The following is an 18,505-nucleotide window of genomic DNA, read 5'->3' on the forward strand; positions in this document are numbered from 1 at the left end:
ACCATCGCTGTCTTGTCGTAAATGACAATTTTAATCCAGACCTGTTGTTTTTCTGTCACCATCTTCCTTCCTTCAGCAGCAGGAGGACTGTCACCATGTCCTGCTCGCGTGCTCGGGGTCCATGAAGGCAAGAGAGTTCTGAAACGAAACAGACAGAAAATCCATTTGTGGGGACTGAGCCTGGCGGACACTCACGCAAGCACGCACGCTAATGATTTGTCAGAGGACCTAAATGAAAACTTAGAGCATTCATCAGTTATTGATTGACATCGACTTTCACCTCAGGTCTGCGATACGGAGGCTGAGCTGATCTCCAGTTGTCACAGGCTGTCACACTCAGCCGCCACCGAGTCAGCGCCCATTGCCGAATCTCACCTGACGATGCAATAGGTAAGTAAATTTATGTTCTCCATCTCTCTCACTCTCCATGTTTATGTCATTCTATGCTTTGTTATCTACCTACTGTCCTACTCTCAATACATGTCATAAGCAGATAAAAGTACAAGAGAGTTTTAGTGAGCACAATGTTTGGAACTTGGAATGATGAACAGATGAACACTTAATAAATCTGATCTTTATATTTGGCACATAAACTGATAACGATCATGCTTTCAAATCTTTAGTACAGCATATTACGAAGTGTATATATTTATTTGTGTTGTGCGCATGCTCGGGAATGAAAAATGTATTGATGCCTACCCTACGTGTATTACTAACTATATGAGTAGTCTTATTTTGCTGTAAACACCACGACACGGCTCAGCGCCTTTTATTGGCACACGTGACATCTGAAACACTCGAGAACATTGAAAATTATGTGAACATTATTCTCTTCACGTGACTCCCGTATCTAAAAGCCCATTAAAGACCTACACTCCTTTTTCTTGTATATTTATCAACTCAGTGAAGACCAGTCACTGAAGCGTGACTGCCACCTCTAGTCACGTGACAAGTGTAACAGTCACAAGATGGAATCCTGTAGATGACATTTCTGTGTCGTTGTACACCAACAAGCAATGCACCCTGTGCACTAACACGCAATGTACCCTGATTAGAGACTCACAGGCAGGGTGGTCCCCATCCTGTTGCCGCCCAGGCGCCGTCGTCATGGAGCGAGAGTAAGTCGTTTCCTCAGAGAAATGAGGACCTCAAGGAAACGCATCTTGTTTCCGAAGTTAGAAAGCAATGTCGAAATCCAACGACACTACTTCATGTTTCTTGACCCCCAGGCCACCTTTTCCATCACTTTATAACTTGGGCTGCAAGGAGTAAAAAAAAAAAAAACCATCTGCGGGGTCTGAACTTCTGTATAACTTTTGTAAACAAGACAATTTTTCCCTGAGTTCTCCTCTGCCTCAGGGCAATGACTTCCCAATTACTGCCCAGTTGTGTCTGTATAGGACGACAATGTTACAGTTACAATTTAAAAAATCTATCCCTTACCTTAGTCAATACAACTGTGTGTGTGTGTGTGCGCGCGCATGTTTATGTATCTGTAGATATGTGTGAGAACGAGTCATCACTAGTGACAGGATGTGTCTGTCCACCTTTTTCCAGCGAACGCGTACCAGGTGCATCGTTCATCCTATCTGGTGTATTTATAGTTATTTCTGGTCCAGAGTGATGAAACAATGACTCTGTTTATTTCTTATCCAGAGGAGTGAAACAATGTTTCTATTTATTTTTCATCCAGAGAAGTGACATAACGTGTAATTGTTTCCCTTGTGGAGCTCTTTCTTGTTTCGTGACCGTGCATGGCATCTAGTGCCGCAGATACCTGGCAACGAATGTACAGTTACGTTACCTTGATGCTATGTTAGTTCAATGATTAATATTTTATAAGCATCTTACTTGACTGATAGGAATAACATCCAGCTACTGAGCGTGTCAACTGGTCCTTGTCTGCACAGCTCCTCCGAAAGTGTAACCACTACCACCCACTACCCCCATAGCTAATATTTATTTCAGCCACTACCAACTCTACACTGAACAAAAGCAAAAATTATGATTTTATCTAAGAAATAATGATCTCTTTTCGTGTAAAGGTGATAATTAGGAGTAGCAGGATTTACAGGTGAAGGGGACTCGTGTCATCAGGTCTCTGAATATTACATCAAAGGCTCTAATAACTAGTCATTGCAGGAGAACCACAGCCTCTTAATTACAGATGCTCATGTCTTCCAGGTGAGACAGGCGGTAATTAGTAATCTTTGTTACGTCACACATGGTGGAGCTGTGTAACCAATGGCAGGGCAGCACTCCGAATGAAATGGAAGTATGGTGGCGCTAGTGTAGCTGTTCAGCTGTAGGAGGATGCGGAAGGAACTTTATGGGAGAAACGGTTACAGCTGTTTCCTGGGGACTGTCAACTCGTCCCTGCCAACATCCGCCGTTCCATGAGGTCACATGACACTGACTTCCGCTTGGAAACAATTACTCGTACAGCGGTTCCATGTCTCCCCAATTTACCTCCCTTGTTTCCGTTATAAGCACGTTGTCTATCTTCTGTGGGTGGGAGGGACGGGTAGTCTCTGTGTGTGTGTGTGAGACGATTCAGTGTTACTTTTACAAGAATGAGGCTGTCAGGTTTTGTTGATAAATCAGGGAGTAGTACGCTGGTAAATGAGAGTTGTCCCTAACGTGTCTCTAGCGCTCATTGCACAACCCTATGACTTTGCACGTCCGTCCTTCCATCTGTCCATCACACCATCTCTGTTTCTCTGTCTCCTTACCTGCTTATCTGGTCTACTATTTTTCTTACGCAGCTTCAAAAACATCATCTTGTGATTTTTTTAATAATTTCTTGATATTGCACATGGTATGGCTACAGTATTCCCCGCGACTTTCCAATAGTTCAGACAGTATTGCTGCCATTAACATTAACCCTTGGGGGCTAGTCGGTTGGGGAACCAAATCCAAATCATGGTGTGGTACGAGAAGTGTCCGTCGCCTTGAAAACCGCCTTCTGATCACATTTTTCTTGAGGACGAAAGCAGCTTGTTGCAGTCTTCCTAGATGAAGCACCGCTGGCGTCTGGCAGGAGTATAAATACGCTTCATTTTCCAGGCAATTCTCTCCGTCTGGCTCTAAACCTCGCTCGGCAAACAGTGGAAGCCGCGGTCTCCAGCCCCCACTCTGTGTCAGGCCTCGGTAGCAGTGTTGACACTTGAAAATCAACGTGGCTCCCTCGGCGGGTCCTGCGCTTCCTGTCGCTGCTCTTCGGGACGTTTGCTGTTCGTCAGGTACAACCGCCACTGGCCAACAGCAAAAATACGGTCTGTTTAGTCGTGATGGCGAATATGGCGACAGTCTATGTTTCTGTCTTCAACAGATTGAGTTAGTAATATAATTGTTTGTGTGCGTGCGTGCTCAATCACTCGTCTGTAGATGATGAGGACGATGGCGCGGACACTCAGGAAAAATACTCGTTCTCGGTCGCTGAACATTTCTCTGCATTGGTATGTTTCCACTCGTTGTACAATTAAAGCAAACTTTTAATTTAAAACGATTCATAAAAATACTAGCATCGAGGAAATGCCTTTACAATTACCAGGGAAATCCTTTTGATTTTGAGATTTTTGTAGAAACTTCAACAAAGATGCGAAGACAGCTCCCTCTGAAAAACGCGCCTTGCTTCAAGTCGAGCGAGGTTAGCAAGTTAATCGGAAAGATCCGCTTTCATCTTTTCAGAAACAGAAAAAATACCTAGAAGAGTGGGGACAAATATGACATTAAAAATTACGGCCAGGAGTAATGCAAGAAAAAAATACAGTAGAAAGAAAGTGCCTAAAGAAGAGAGACAAAATTCAAATGAGTAGGAAGCAAAATAGAAAGGGGTGGGAGACTGACATTTTTATTTCCGTACAACAGCCACAGCACTTCCTTCTCATGCTTTTTTTTTTCTCCTGTCCTCACAAGACAAATTGTATAATGAAAGAACAGAAATGCTTCAGGCGAATCAAAAAGAAATTCTTTTATCAACGTAGCTTAGTGATGGTGGGGAGCGGATAGCCGAGTGGTTAGAGCGCTGGCGTCCGAACTGAGAGGATCAGAGGTTCGATACCCGTATTGTCAACCCAGGAGGCGGGAATGGGTACCTGACTAGGTAAAGGGTTGGGAAGATAAGGCAGCGAGGGAGAGGAGAAAAAGAGAAAAGATCCCTGCAAAGCCAGTCTCTAGTGTAATCATGAGATCCCTTCAAACTAACCAATGTTGGGCTCATTGCAGTCACAAACGTGGCCATTCCTTACCTTCCTCCCTCTCCAGATTTTCTCTCCTCTCGAGAGTTGTCCTACTTGAAAGTTTCAGTAAACATCTCAGAAGGGAAATGAAAGTTTTTGATGGAGTAATGAGTCCAACCTTAACCTTAAGTTTGAGCAGGAACAGATTTGTTTGATTCCAGATTAAGCTGCGATGAACTCTCTGCACTTCACCCATAGCAATTTTTTTGGAAAAAAGAAGAAAACTGCTTTGACGATGAGGAAAAGGTAGATATCAACACAGGACGGACATTAATAACGGAGTTAATGCAGTTTTTGTAATGTGTCTAGTCTGGTGGAGGGTGGGGAAGGAGTTGGGGGCTGTCGCTGTTGTAAAGATATGGTGATGGAGGAAAAGTTCTCTCTCTAACATTATTGAAGGAAACTCCCTTCCCCCCGACTTTCGTAATTTTCTTTGCCTATGATGGCGCAATAAATAACGCAAGAACTTTGTAGACCTTCTTTGTTATTTTTATAATTATTTATCGCGGAGAAGGATACTTTATTCCAGAAGAAAAAAAAACCTTGACAAAGATAGATGGTTTTGATTACGATACTTCCGTTACAACATAACAACCTTTACACTCTACAGCCACGCGTTCAAGCAGACATGCAGAAATGCATAACTAGAAAAAAGGAACAAAGGAAAGAATGAATGAAAAAAAAATGAAAAGAAAATATTGCATGAATTTAGAAAACATACACTCGCTAGAAAATATTTAAACAAAAGAAAAAATACACAAATTTCATCATCAGCTACAGTAAACACCGAGAGAAAAAAAGGAGCAGAAAATCTTTTCGAATGGAGATTGGTGGAAAAAAGAAATTGGACGAAAGCTCGCTGGCTCGCGAAAGACAACAATGCAACCTTATGAAGGAGACAGAGGAGGACGGGGAGGCGATGGTGAGGACAAGGGTTCACTGGACTTGTCAGCTTCTGGTCCTGGAAAATCACTCAGTGCCCGAGCCAGTCTTGAGGACCTGTCTGTCGCAGTCGCCAGAAATCACATTGTCTGTCGGTGGGGGAAGCTGGCGAAGTAGATGATGAAGCAGGGCACAGTGTCCAAGCTGACGCACAAATCTCGCTCTTCACGAGAACACAACAGGCTGACGATGGTGATCGGACCTCTTCATGTCACACACCGCATCGACACAAGTGTAGGGGAGTGTGGGATGGGGTGGCGACACCCCATGTAGGGTAGAATGTCACTTTTGTGTACCTTTCGTCTTCAGTTTTGTCTTGTGTCCGAGAAAATTAGTTTTCCTTGCTTCGGCTGTATATTTTGCTACAGAGGTAATATTATCTTCATTCCTTAATGTCAGGAACTCCTCTATTTTCTTTGTTTAAAATTTTTGAAGAAAACTAGATTTTTTTAGAGAGAAAGTATGAGGTGTTGCCGAATATCAAATGTCTGTGAGGGAAATGTGTCTTGAGACCCGAGTGGAATATCTACAATAAAGAAGCATGGGACAGGCACAAGTAGTTCCAGAACTGGGCATCCAAAGACGAGACCATGCAATACTGAAGAGGTCAGAAAGGTTATCAGTTGGGTCACTGCATTGTACTTCTCTTTTCTCTCCTTTTCTCTGTTCACAAACTCAGGTTATTTTCCTTCCTGCAGTCAGACTTTCAAGAACTTTGTAACACAGCTGCTGGAAAGTTTCTCTGGCGTAAACTCTTTTGACATTTCTACACGATTGTGTCCAACGTTTTATATCTAATTTATTTTTTAAAAATTGTTATTGTTACTGTTCAGATCCCTTGTACCTCGCACTGGGCCTCGTTCTGATGTTCTTGTGAACTGGACGAAATCTCAAAGAACTAATCATCGAACATTTCAAGCTTGATACCCTGATGTGTGGACCACGAATGGACATTTTTGGGGATCTTTTTCTCGTCTGTTTGTGTCTTAACTCCTTTTCGTCAGTCAAAGGTCAAGGCTTGGCGGTCTTTGGAAAGTTTGCTCACGAACACTAAAAACCTTTTCTGTTGTTGATTGAATTCTAGAGATAAATACACGCTTTGTTTTGAATGGAAGTGTTATTGTAGACACTTTCTGTTCACGAAGATGTTTGCATTTGCATACAGAATTCGATTAACGCCGAGCAGGCAGGCCAGTGCGCATGCTCAGAGGAAAAGGAGTGAAGCAACAGGAAGTTGGCCAACAGAACATCCACAGTTCAGGTTTTATACCTCCGTGTGCTGTCTGCTGCTTAGTGTCCATATTCTAGATCGTCAAAGTTCATTTTGTGTGAATAACAAAATCGAAAACGGAAAAAAATAAAATCCAAATTGGTTTATGTCCGAAATTTAATTTTCCTTTTGGACAAGATGACGTCGACACAAGTCAAAGGTCGAAATGTCAGAGGTGATGAGGGAGACACAGGACGCCAGACACTTAATGTCATGATTGGTGTCCGGCTCTTTGCACTGGGAGGAAGGGTTTGCTCTGCACTCCCGCCGTCCGACCACCCGACCACCCGCATCGACCACAATTCTGTTACGGCGATCAGGACTCTATGGGCGTTTGATTCCAGACCCGCTGAAACAGCTTTCAAGAGTGTTTCACAAACAGTATTGACGTGTTTCCTCCAGGAAACCTTTATCTTTCTTTCCTCTCTATATTTGTTTCCCGTTTTTTCTCGCTTTTTCTAATTTCTTCTTTTTTTCTCGTTCTTCCTTCAATGTTCATTTCTTCGCCCGACTACTTATAAAACAAAGAGCAACGAAAATTACAGATGTCAACACATTTTTTTTGTCTCTTCCTGATTGGCTGAAGGAGCTATTCTTGCTCTTTCCCGAATGTTGCTGCTATCCTGCATGTTGTTTCCTGAATTTTGTGTTGTTTTTCCCTCTAATTGGGGGTGTGTGCATTGTCACCAGAGAGACCACGAAAAAACTCAGGTACAAATCCTTAAAGCATAATTGCAGAAGACGAAGGAAAAAGTCTAGAAACATAATCTCCTAAATTCTCTGCTTCCGTACAGTAGCTTTGATAAGATCAGTAAAGTTATTTCTTGACGAGGAGTTTATATTTAATCCCAGGGTTACTAGTGAAGGAAGGGCGTGCCGTCAACAAGCTGCATGAAGAACAGCGGCAAGGAGCTTGATATTGACCATTCCTTTGATGATTTATTAGACAGCCAGAGCTGATAATGTCAAGCGTAAAGATTTCTAAATGCTGAGTGCACTGACTGGAAAAGATGAAAGAGCAGAGAGTTCAAAATCTCTTCTGTTTTTAGCCGGAAAGATGGCGGCAGCACGAGTAGAATAAACGGTAAAGACAAAGGGTCCTATACACAGCAGTGACAGAGAACTTAGGGACTCCCTGTGCCCTGGACATGACACGTGACTCAGTAGCCAATCTTCATCTTGGACCACTATTCACATTTCTTGATCAGGCTTCTAGTCCAGTATTGTATCCCAGTCCAGTGTTGTATCCCATTCCAGTATTGTATCCCAGTCCAGTGTTGTGTCCCAAGTAAAGCAGTGGACCTGTTGTATGATGTTGTATAGTAGTTGGCGGCTTCTTATCGTCAGAGCTCAAACCAGATCTTGAGGTCCTACAGGAAATAGAAAAATTCAACTTGTCAGTCAAGTACTAAATTATGTCATTTACATTTCTAGGGAATTCAATATAGAAAAAGTACAAGATACCGCCATTCTGAAACAATCTTACCCTCTGTAATCATGGGTAAAATCTTATTAGTTTCGACCAAGGGAGAAGATAAATGTGTACAGATTGAATTAAACCTACAGGCCTCTGCTGGCGGCATACAACTTGGTGGACATACAGGTTGTGTCTACACTTCATGGTCTCAGGCTTCCACTGGGGCAAACCGTGCATTTCACGGTTTACATTTACATTGCAAGGCATCCTGGTCTGGAGATTTCCAGCTTTTTGAGTAGAAGGTTTCAATGATGCCTTTTCCGTCTAATTAACAAAGCTCGAATTACAGGTTTTTCGTGATGTGATCAAAGCTTGTGTTACAAAAGTTAAAAAAATAACATCCACTGTTCTGAAGCCAGGATGGTAGTGAAAGCTGATGCGGATGCCAAATTATTTTCAAGTGGGGTTAGTCTTACTTTAATGCTAATTACCAAAATCTGACACCAACATCCCCCGCCCAGACAAACAAATAAATTAAAAAAATTCATGGAATGCTGCAGTTTTCACTAAAACTTTAGAATGAGGTCAAGGGTTGGGTTCATGGGATGTCACGATGTCAGCTGGTTGTTTGGCCAAGACCTCGTTAGCAGATCCTCCAACTGGCTGCGGTCTGGTGGTCAATGGGGAAAGTACGAAGTTCTGTCGGTCAATGTTTGCTGTTCTTAAACAAAAATTCCGAACGCTTTTTTTGGGGGGTAACAATCCAATAAAAGCTGTCTATTCTGCTCGCCTGACAGCAACTTTGTTGACTTTAATTTCACGGGCTGTACTTGATGCCTCTTTTCTAATGCACTTTTATAAGAACATGGAGTTAATAATGTAACTCCGCTATTTGTGACTGGTTGCTATGTCCTTTGAACTTTCTACTTGTCCTTTAACCGTCTACTTTAGCAGCCTGCGTCTTTTTGTGTATGTCTCCGTCTTTGCTACAGATCGTCTCTTAATTTGTCATCTCTGACGATCCGTTCGGGATTTATTCGACCTTCTTCGTGCTCCAAGACAGCCAAAAAAAAAAAAAGGTTCTCATCAAGTGAATGTCAGATGCTGCTCAGGGGAATGCTAAAATCACGGGTCCTACCCACACACACACCACCACCATCACCACGACCACCACGACCGTGGGCAACGGACAGGACGGGGGCGACAGTTATTTTTCTTTGATTATTTTTTAACGATCTCCTCTCATAAGCAGCTGACGCTGATGTGTTGCGAGATATGGTTGCTGGTGACGCACTGCCTGCCGGGAAATCTATTCCGGAAATACCCCGGATGAAGCCCCACAGCAAAGTCAATATGGCGCTTGTCAATCGCCGGTGGTTGTCGGGTGGTGGGTGGGACTGGAGCCAGGAGTATGATGGATACATCGGCGAGATGAAGCAGCGTTCAGTGCACGTGGTGACATCGAGAGGCGGCTAAAAAATACGGATTTAATGTCCCACCATCTCTAATATCTTTCACATCTATCTATCTTTCTACACAGTTGTTGATAGATGAATATTTATACATACAACAGCCGGTCAACCAGTCGGAAAGCTAGAAAGTTCGGGCGGATTGCTGGACAGATTATTTGAATGTCAAAAGAGTGCGTGGTCCTCTGGCAGCACTCCAGGCCAGCTACACCAAACTTCTGAGACAACAAACACACAACTTGAAATATATTAACAATATCGAAAATGTTATTACAAGATCCACAAAGCAAATATCAAAATTAAGTTTCTGGGGGTCCTGCAACCAGAATAATACTTCCTGCAATGCCATCTGGACGGGCAGCCTCCAGGAGTGGAGAAGATGAATTGGAAAACAGCAGGTGGAAAAAAGGACAAGGGAATCGGTAATTAACACCTGCGGCCTCACCGAGAAATGACCCTTACCTCCCCAATCACCTTCCTTTATTCTCTCGACACCCTTTACCATAGTGAGAAGCTGCCTACAGGGGAAAGCACTTTCCCCACAAAGCAACTGTAAACAGAGGAGGGTGATCTTCGTTGAAGGACGAGTTCTAATATGCATTTAAATGAACTCATTAGAAAATTATCTCTTGTCGGATTTTTACTCAAAATTCTTCTAAATGATAATGTTGTTTAAAAAAAAAAATTCACGGAAAACGATGAGATGAGGCAGGAAATGAAGTTTGGTGCTGCGTGTGTAGAAAAATAACTGTGCACGCCTTCAACCGGGAAATGGTTGAATGAGATGGCCGCAGGCGAGGCTGGTGTTCAGTCAGGCGTAGCCACGTGTTTACGGCTCGCTGTCATTAAGAATAAAGACATTTATTTACGACGAGCTCGGCGGCAATGAAAAGACGATATCTTGATAACAGAGAGAGAATCGAGCTGATAGTGTGGTGGTGGGAGTGGTTGCGATAACGGCGACATCATCACCACCACAACAACCACCACCTGTATGCAAATCCTCCCCACAACCCACGTTAAAGTTCGACATTAACCGAGATATTATGCAAATCAGGTGTATCCATGGAGATTAACATCACAGTTTGCCCTCTCTAGGTGCATGGTGAGGGTGAGGTGCATACACAGAACGAAATGAGTAATTCATTCAAATTTTGTGAACTGATCGAAGCTAAGTAAATCTGGAGAAGAAAAGCAACGGATAATTACATTAAAATTTGAACACAAAGTGAATGGCAGATGCATTCAAAATAATCGTTATGAAATCTGTAGGAAAAGAAATTCAAAAAGATGAAGCAATTTAAGAAAAAGGCAAATTTTTATATTACCACGGGATTATCTTTCAGCATCTTTAAGTAAAGTAAAAAAAATTGAGAAGAAAGTGTAAACATTGTAGACACTTCACGGACCACAACCACCAGTAAGACTGGACTGTGTGTCACGTGATGTCCAGACAAACAATGTAAATCAGGGAAATTCATCCTAGTTTCAGTGGGACTGGTACAAGGTTGGAGGTTTCCCTGCCCCTCATAACACGGAATTAGCAAACCACAATCGAGTGAGCTCTTAAACCGAGTTCGGTCGATGGCGGCCTAGTTTTCATCAATTTTCATGGAATTTGAAATGGAAATGAAGGTGTCCGTTAACTAGTCTCTCCCAAGTTTTTTTTTTTTTTTTTTGATGGTTTACGTTTATTACTCTGCCGGTGATTGGGGTGTGTCGAGACAAAATTGGAAAGTAGACCTGCCAGTAATTTCGAGACTAGTTTGGAAGTAGATGTGTAGTTAGAGTTTGTCCTGGATTCATATTGTTGGAAGTGTGGGTTTGATGTATGGAATGTAGAGAAGCGAGAACCACTCTAGAAACTTAAGTCGATCTCCTCCCCTCTTCTCTCTCTCTGTGGGGAGACTTGACATTCTGCTGTCTGACTGATTATCGTGGGGATTATTTTCTTATTCTGTATCAGAAATATCCTTCCATGTCTATTTTTGTATGAAAGTCTAAAATTGGCAGTTCTGATATATATTTATCTCTTTTCAAACCCGAGGCTTTCATGAGGGGCCATTGTATCACTAGTCAAGAGGTATTAACTCGTTAGACAGATGACATTTTCCATGATCTTCAAAGATGTAGAATGAATAAGCTCATAACACAATGTTAAGAGCAGATATATGTGTTGGAAGAGGAGAAGATAGTCAAGTCTACATGTTTTGTAGTCGCTAAGCAACGGTTTCATCATCGGGCCGCGACTGTAACAAAAGGACAAGGGTAAGATGAGAGAAGACAGAAAGAAGAAATATGGAGAAATAAATGATAAAGAGAAGGGACTGAGGGAAAGAAATAAGGACAAGATATGGAAAATGAGCAGGAAAGATGCAAAACTAAACAAAAACGAAAAGCTGAACTTGTTCACATCAGGAAAAAATCCTACGAAATACCTTTTTAATATCCTTTCAATCCACAACAAGGCTGTAGTCTAGAAAAGTAGAGAGTTTATTTAGGAAACATGTGACAGATTGAAGAGGAGCTGTTACTGTAATTTGTACCCATGAAAATCTCCTCAAACGGGAATTAAATTCCGAGGTCATGCCATCTGTTATGGTGTGCTCTCAGTTTCGTTTCCCTTTAACATTGGTTAATATAAAATAAAATTTACAATTACTTGTTAAGTAAATAAGATGAATAAAAATCGTTTTAATTTTGATATTTAGTTGGTACTGATGGATTCCTTTTGTCACGAGTGATTGATCAAGTCAGAAAAAAGAACATTAGCTACACATAAAAACCAATTCTTGTGTACAGTTTTCCTTTCCAATGTTGCTAAATTGCATGGCTCTCCTCTGACTGTAAATGGCGAAACATTGTATTTCTTATCTCTCTAAGAACATGCAAAGAAACCCATTAAAATGTTTTCAAAAGACAAGCAAAAGAGATTCTTTTTGCGCCCAAGGATTTCTCCAGAAGACTTTTATTAGCCTCGAAAGCCATTCGTTTTCACACAGTCCATCAATCTGTAATCGAATTTCAGCAAATGTTCCTTCTGATGATGAAAGAGGCTGGAGAAGTATTGCTCACATCCTCGGTGAATGGGAAAGGACAAAGGAGACCTGTTGCCGTTAGGACCCCTACTTCCGCTGTTGACCATATATGGCAATGTGGCTTTGACCATATGTGGCAATGTGGCTATGGCCATATGTGACAATGTGGCTATGACTATATTTGACTATGTGGCTATGACCATATGTGACAATGTGGCTATGACCATATGTGACAATGTAGCTATGACCATGCGATGAGGAACAGACATGAACAGTTTGGATCTCAGACCTGAAAGTTTCGTTGTCGCTGGCCCAGCGGGAGGCCACAGCACAGTTTACACAGGACAAACTTGTTATTATCGATCATCTTATGGGATTTTGTCAATTTAGATCATTCGACATCCGGGACAGTGAATACTTCTCACGCATGAATGCCAGCGACACTCAGCCCAGGAAATAGTCTAAAAAGCTTTGGATGCCTTGTGTAACGGACAACTGCGTAGTAGAGGGGGCAAGAGGGGATGGGGGAAGGTTGACATCCGGTGTTGACAGTTTGTTTTTAGAAAAAGCTTGCGACGCAATTCAGGGAAGACCACGTGCGGGCCGGGCAGTGCTGACACCTGGTCTAGAGGGACTGGGGTGGGTATATTTAAGCCCGACCATGAGTGGCCAGGGGGCGGCTGATGATAATTTGGTGGATTTGTGGTTTTAATTCACCGACTGGACGATCTCTGTGGACGTAATAATATGTATGTATTACGGGGGATCTACTTTGTGGTAGTACCATCTCTGGGGATGTGATACAGTGGCTGTATTACGGGAGATGTACTAGTGCAGATGTACTACTGTGGATGTACATCGTGTTTCTTTAGTCCGCGTCATCGCCGTGGGAGCTCTTTGGTGAGAGTATCCGGCCGTGCAAAGTCTTGGGGGCAAGAAACTGCACACCGACGGAGTAAGGAGGGGGGGCTACCCTGCCCTTCCTTACGCGGACGTACTGACCATCACAGGGAGGTTGCCTGGTCAGCTGAAACTAAATCATCGCCGTGGGAGCTCTGTGGTGAGAGCAACAGGCCGTGCAAGTTCTTGGGGGCCAAGAAACTGCACACCGACGTGGCCGAGCAAGGAGTAGTGGACTCGGAGTAAGGAGGGGGCTTCCTTACGCGGACGTACCGACCACCACCAGGGAGGGTGCTGGTCAGCTGAAACTAACCGCCGAGGAGGGATGGTTTCCCCTCTTGGTTTTATCCCAGCTGCATATTGTTCTACCCGCCTGACAGTAACTTATCGGTATGGTAAAAACACTCTTTTATCATTTATTGAACTATAGAAGAAAGGATTTAAGTGGACTAAAAGAAACCGGGGACTGGAGAGCTGCAGAGCTGCAGAGACTAAACGGTTATTAACATGTTGAACTTTGTTGGTGTGTTATTATGATAATTCTTCATTTGATGCCGTGTGGATTCCGGCTGAGTGACATGTTGAACTTTGATGGTGTGTTATTATTGTAACTCTTTAAATTGGTGCGTGTGGATTCCGGCAGTGACTTGGTAAACTTTGATGGTGTGAACGTGATGGAGTGTTATTATTATTAACTGTGGATTACTGTGCATATTTTGTCTACTTGTAAACTTGTCTTTGGTTCTAATAACTATTGGTGCCTCTAAGGAGGGACGCCCACCTTAAGCGATCTTATATTGGTTTTTTTGGAAAAGAATGCGCATGTCTGCGGATGGTCCGTGACATATTGGTGACCCCGACGTGATCGCTTTAGGGTGAGGCTGTACGAGGCGAGGCCGAGTTTACACTCAGTTGTTGAAAGAGTTTTTTACAGCATCTCGTGCTTTGTTTTGTTCCCGTCTCCGATTACACGGGTCTGCCGGCGTGTATAGTTCTGCCGACAGAGAGGGCAGTAGGACTGGTCTTGCTGTTAAATGTGTCTATTTTTCCCAGCTCTAGTGAATGTAGCCTAGAATCTTTAATTGTGTGTTATTTGTTGTGTGGGCGTTCCTTTTTTGAATTAGACACGTTTAAGTTGTAAATTGATGTGAATGCTACTGTTCATGTTTGGACTTAGCATTATGTTCTTTTAGTTGCTATTTTTTGGACAGTAATGTTAACTGGGAATTAATTTTGTGATAACAATATTGTTTGCATAAGTCTTATGTTGTGAAACTGCAAAGATATTATTTTTGTTATTCTTATTATTGGTGATTATTTTGACCAATTTTGTATTGCTTTTGTAGTGTACATTTCTGTAAATTTTTTTGTTGAGAAAACATGGAGTTACCGGACGTAGATAGTTTTATAGCCCAGGGACAGAAATTTGGCTATACTGATAGTGACCTGGAAAAGTACGTCCAACAGTGTATAGAACGTTTTGATAGATATAAAGAAAAAGAAAGAGAAAAGGAAAGAGAGGAAAGGGAAAGAGAAAGGGAACAAAAGGAAAGAGAGGAAAGGGACAAAGAGAGAGAAAGAGAAGATAGGGAAAGAGAGAGAGAAAGAGAAGAAAGGGAAAAAGAGAGAGAAAGGGAGTTTGAGTTAGAAAGACTTAGGCTACAAGCAGAAAGCAGGACAGAAGGGGAAGTAGCTCAATCCACGGGGGGTCCGCGTGGTAACCTACCCAAACTTCCAATCTTTCGTGAGGATAAAGATGATATAGACTCTTTCATCTTTAGGTTTGAAGCGCATGCAACTGCTCTTAGGTGGGAGGAGCCGCGATGGCCTTTGCTTATGTCAGCTCTTTTACAGGGTGAGGCTTTAACCCTGTATCATGCACTTTGTGCAAGTGGGGTAGTTGATTATGAAACACTCAAGCGGGAACTACTTCAAAAGTACCAGTGTACCGCGGAGGGATTTCGGGAACGATTTAGATCCATCCGACCCGAACCGCAGGAATCAATGGCGGCATTTTTCTCTAGGTTGTCCGGTTTAGCAAACCGTTGGATAACTTTAGCCGAGGCGGACAAAACGTATTATGGTCTTTTGGACCTCATGTTACGAGAACAGATTCTCCAGAGCGTAGCGAAGGAATTAGCTGTCTTTCTGCAAGAACGTGAATTTAAGTCCGCAGCCGAGATGATAGCAAGTGCAGAGAAGTACAGGCAGGCGCATGCCAATAAAAGTATGGCGAGGAGAGCCGAGTCGTATCGGGTTGTTAATACCGGGGTGAATAGGCGTCCTCAGTCACCCAAATCAAGGCTACCTAATAGGCGACTAGTTCTCGTAATTCTAGTCCTAACAGAGCCTATCCCCAATGGAAGTAGTGGACCGAGAAAGCAAGGAGATGAGGTATGGCAAAGATTTAAGAGAGACCTCACTTGCTTTGCTTGTAATGAAGTTGGACATTTTGCCCGTGAATGCCCTCAGGTTAGATGGAAAGGTAAAGCGGAAATATCTACTCCTGTAGTAGACGATACTGGCGATATCTAAATTTGTCCCGGGTGGAGTGGGACCAATTTATTCCGTAGACGTAAAAGAAAGAAAAACTGTTAAATTGAGTTTTCCGTTCTTTTTTTCAGGAGGGGAGGAAATGTAACGGACAACTGCGTAGTAGAGGGGGCAAGAGGGGATGGGGGAAGGTTGACATCCGGTGTTGACAGTTTGTTTTTAGAAAAAGCTTGCGACGCAATTCAGGGAAGACCACGTGCGGGCCGGGCAGTGCTGACACCTGGTCTAGAGGGACTGGGGTGGGTATATTTAAGCCCGACCATGAGTGGCCAGGGGGCGGCTGATGATAATTTGGTGGATTTGTGGTTTTAATTCACCGACTGGACGATCTCTGTGGACGTAATAATATGTATGTATTACGGGGGATCTACTTTGTGGTAGTACCATCTCTGGGGATGTGATACAGTGGCTGTATTACGGGAGATGTACTAGTGCAGATGTACTACTGTGGATGTACATCGTGTTTCTTTAGTCCGCGTCATCGCCGTGGGAGCTCTTTGGTGAGAGTATCCGGCCGTGCAAAGTCTTGGGGGCCAAGAAACTGCACACCGACGGAGTAAGGAGGGGGGGGCTACCCTGCCCTTCCTTACGCGGACGTACTGACCATCACCAGGGAGGTTGCCTGGTCAGCTGAAACTAAATCATCGCCGTGGGAGCTCTGTGGTGAGAGCAAACAGGGCCGTGCAAGTTCTTGGGGGCCAAGAAACTGCACACCGACGTGGCCGAGCAGGAGTAGTGGACTCGGAGTAAGGAGGGGGCTTCCTTACGCGGACGTACCGACCACCACCAGGGAGGGTGCCTGGTCAGCTGAAACTAACCGCCGGAGGAGGGATGGTTTCCCTCTTGGTTTTATCCCAGCTGCATATTGTTCTACCCGCCTGACAGTAACTTATCGGTATGGTAAAAACACTCTTTTATCATTTATTGAACTATAGAAGAAAGGATTTAAGTGGACTAAAAGAAACCGGGGACTGGAGAGCTGCAGAGCTGCAGAGACTAAACGGTTATTAACATGTTGAACTTTGTTGGTGTTATTATGATAATTCTTCATTTGATGCCGTGTGGATTCCGGCTGAGTGACATGTTGAACTTTGATGGTGTGTTATTATTGTAACTCTTTAAATTGGTGCCGTGTGGATTCCGGCAGTGACTTGGTAAACTTTGATGGTGTGAACGTGATGGAGTGTTATTATTATTAACTGTGGATTACTGTGCATATTTTGTCTACTTGTAAACTTGTCTTTGGTTCTAATAACTATTGGTGCCTCTAAGGAGGGACGCCCACCCTTAAGCGATCTTATATTGGTTTTTTTGGAAAGAATGCGCATGTCTGCGGATGGTCCGTGACACCTTGAATCTGAATCATGAACAGAAAGAAAAAAAAAGAAAGATAGTGATAAGTTAGTTTGTATAGCACGGCTCCCTGGCCAAAGTCTGGCTCACCGTGCTTAACAACAACAACAACAGCAACAACAAACGACAACAACTACTACAACAAAAGAAAGTTTATCATCCTGTGGCTCTCTCATTGCACTTAACTGAAGACTTTGTCATTGCTTTGCTCTATGAAATTCTTCTTTAGAGACCAAGATGTGGCCTAGTAAGTCAAAATGGTGGTGTAAGTGTTGTTTCTTCCATGGCTAGCCCAGCAGAGCTCAATCCGTCATAGTCATCTTAGTTTCAACTATCCTAATGTCCCATCGTCCTTTAGAAACTAAGGATTTAACTTAATCTTTATATGAAAGCTTTACAAATACTGTTCAGACATGGATGTCTTTGAGACTATTCTTTGGTGTAAATACATGTGAACATCGTGATCAAAGAAAAAAGAAAAACCGAGAAGGAGAGAGAGAGAGAAGAGGAGGCAGGGAGAGAGAGAGAGGGAGGAAGGGAGAGACATCTCTTCGTCTCAAATCTTATTATCTCCTTTTATTTTGGGAATCCGTGGGAATCGAGATATAATCAATAGAGATTTACGTTACATTCATTTCTACTATCAGGGAAAAGAGTGCAGTGGGGAAGGCGCAGGATTGAGTGGCCAAAAAGACAAATTGCTTGAATCACGGGGCGGTATCAGCTCCTGCAAACAGTTTTTCTTCCCTTTTTTCTTCCTTTAAGGCTGCAAAAATCGTTCAAAGTAGAATGCATGCAAAATTTATTACTCTCAGTCGTCTTCTGAAAGTCAGTAAAAATCTTACAAAATTCTCTTCAATCTATTTTTTTTTTTTATCGATGATATGTGTGGATACATTTGTTCGTTGTGTGTGGAATAATAATAATAGAAAGAAAAAGTAAGAGAAAAAATGGACAGAAAGACACAAGGTTGTTGTAGTTTGCTGTTGGTGTTAGTCCAGCCCTGTGACAGGTACTTGAATTAACTGCCTTCAGTTGAATATTTAGTACAAGATGATTGGTCCGTGGACGTGTATCTGTGGACTGCTGGCAGACATTCACTTCCAGAACGAGGCCAAAGAAAAGCGATCAGCGAGGACTTTTGCCAAATAAGAAATAAAAAAGTAATTGAGTAACAAAATTCTTGCGAATCCATTGTTGACTTTAAGGATTCTGTCGAGGTTCCGGATATTAAACTATTAATGGCTCGCCGGGACCTGACAGCCTACAAACTTCGCCAGGCTCAAACTCAATCTCGGCAGACAGTCGGCAGTTCAGAGTTA

General features: G+C 42.8%; 1 protein-coding gene across 1 annotated transcript in view; it reads left to right on the forward strand.

Moving 5' to 3' along the window:
* LOC112577061 (aquaporin-4-like) overlaps nt 1-18,505 on the forward strand; it is a 33,362-nt gene that overhangs the window by 2,534 nt on the left and 12,323 nt on the right. The window contains exon 2 of the mRNA XM_025259971.1: nt 80-390. The gene's annotated coding sequence lies outside the window, so the exon portion shown is untranslated. The remainder of the gene's footprint in view (nt 1-79; nt 391-18,505) is intronic.

The sequence above is a fragment of the Pomacea canaliculata genome, linkage group LG12, assembly GCF_003073045.1.
Source record: "Pomacea canaliculata isolate SZHN2017 linkage group LG12, ASM307304v1, whole genome shotgun sequence".
In the NCBI taxonomy this organism is placed as follows: Eukaryota; Metazoa; Mollusca; class Gastropoda; order Architaenioglossa; family Ampullariidae; genus Pomacea; species Pomacea canaliculata.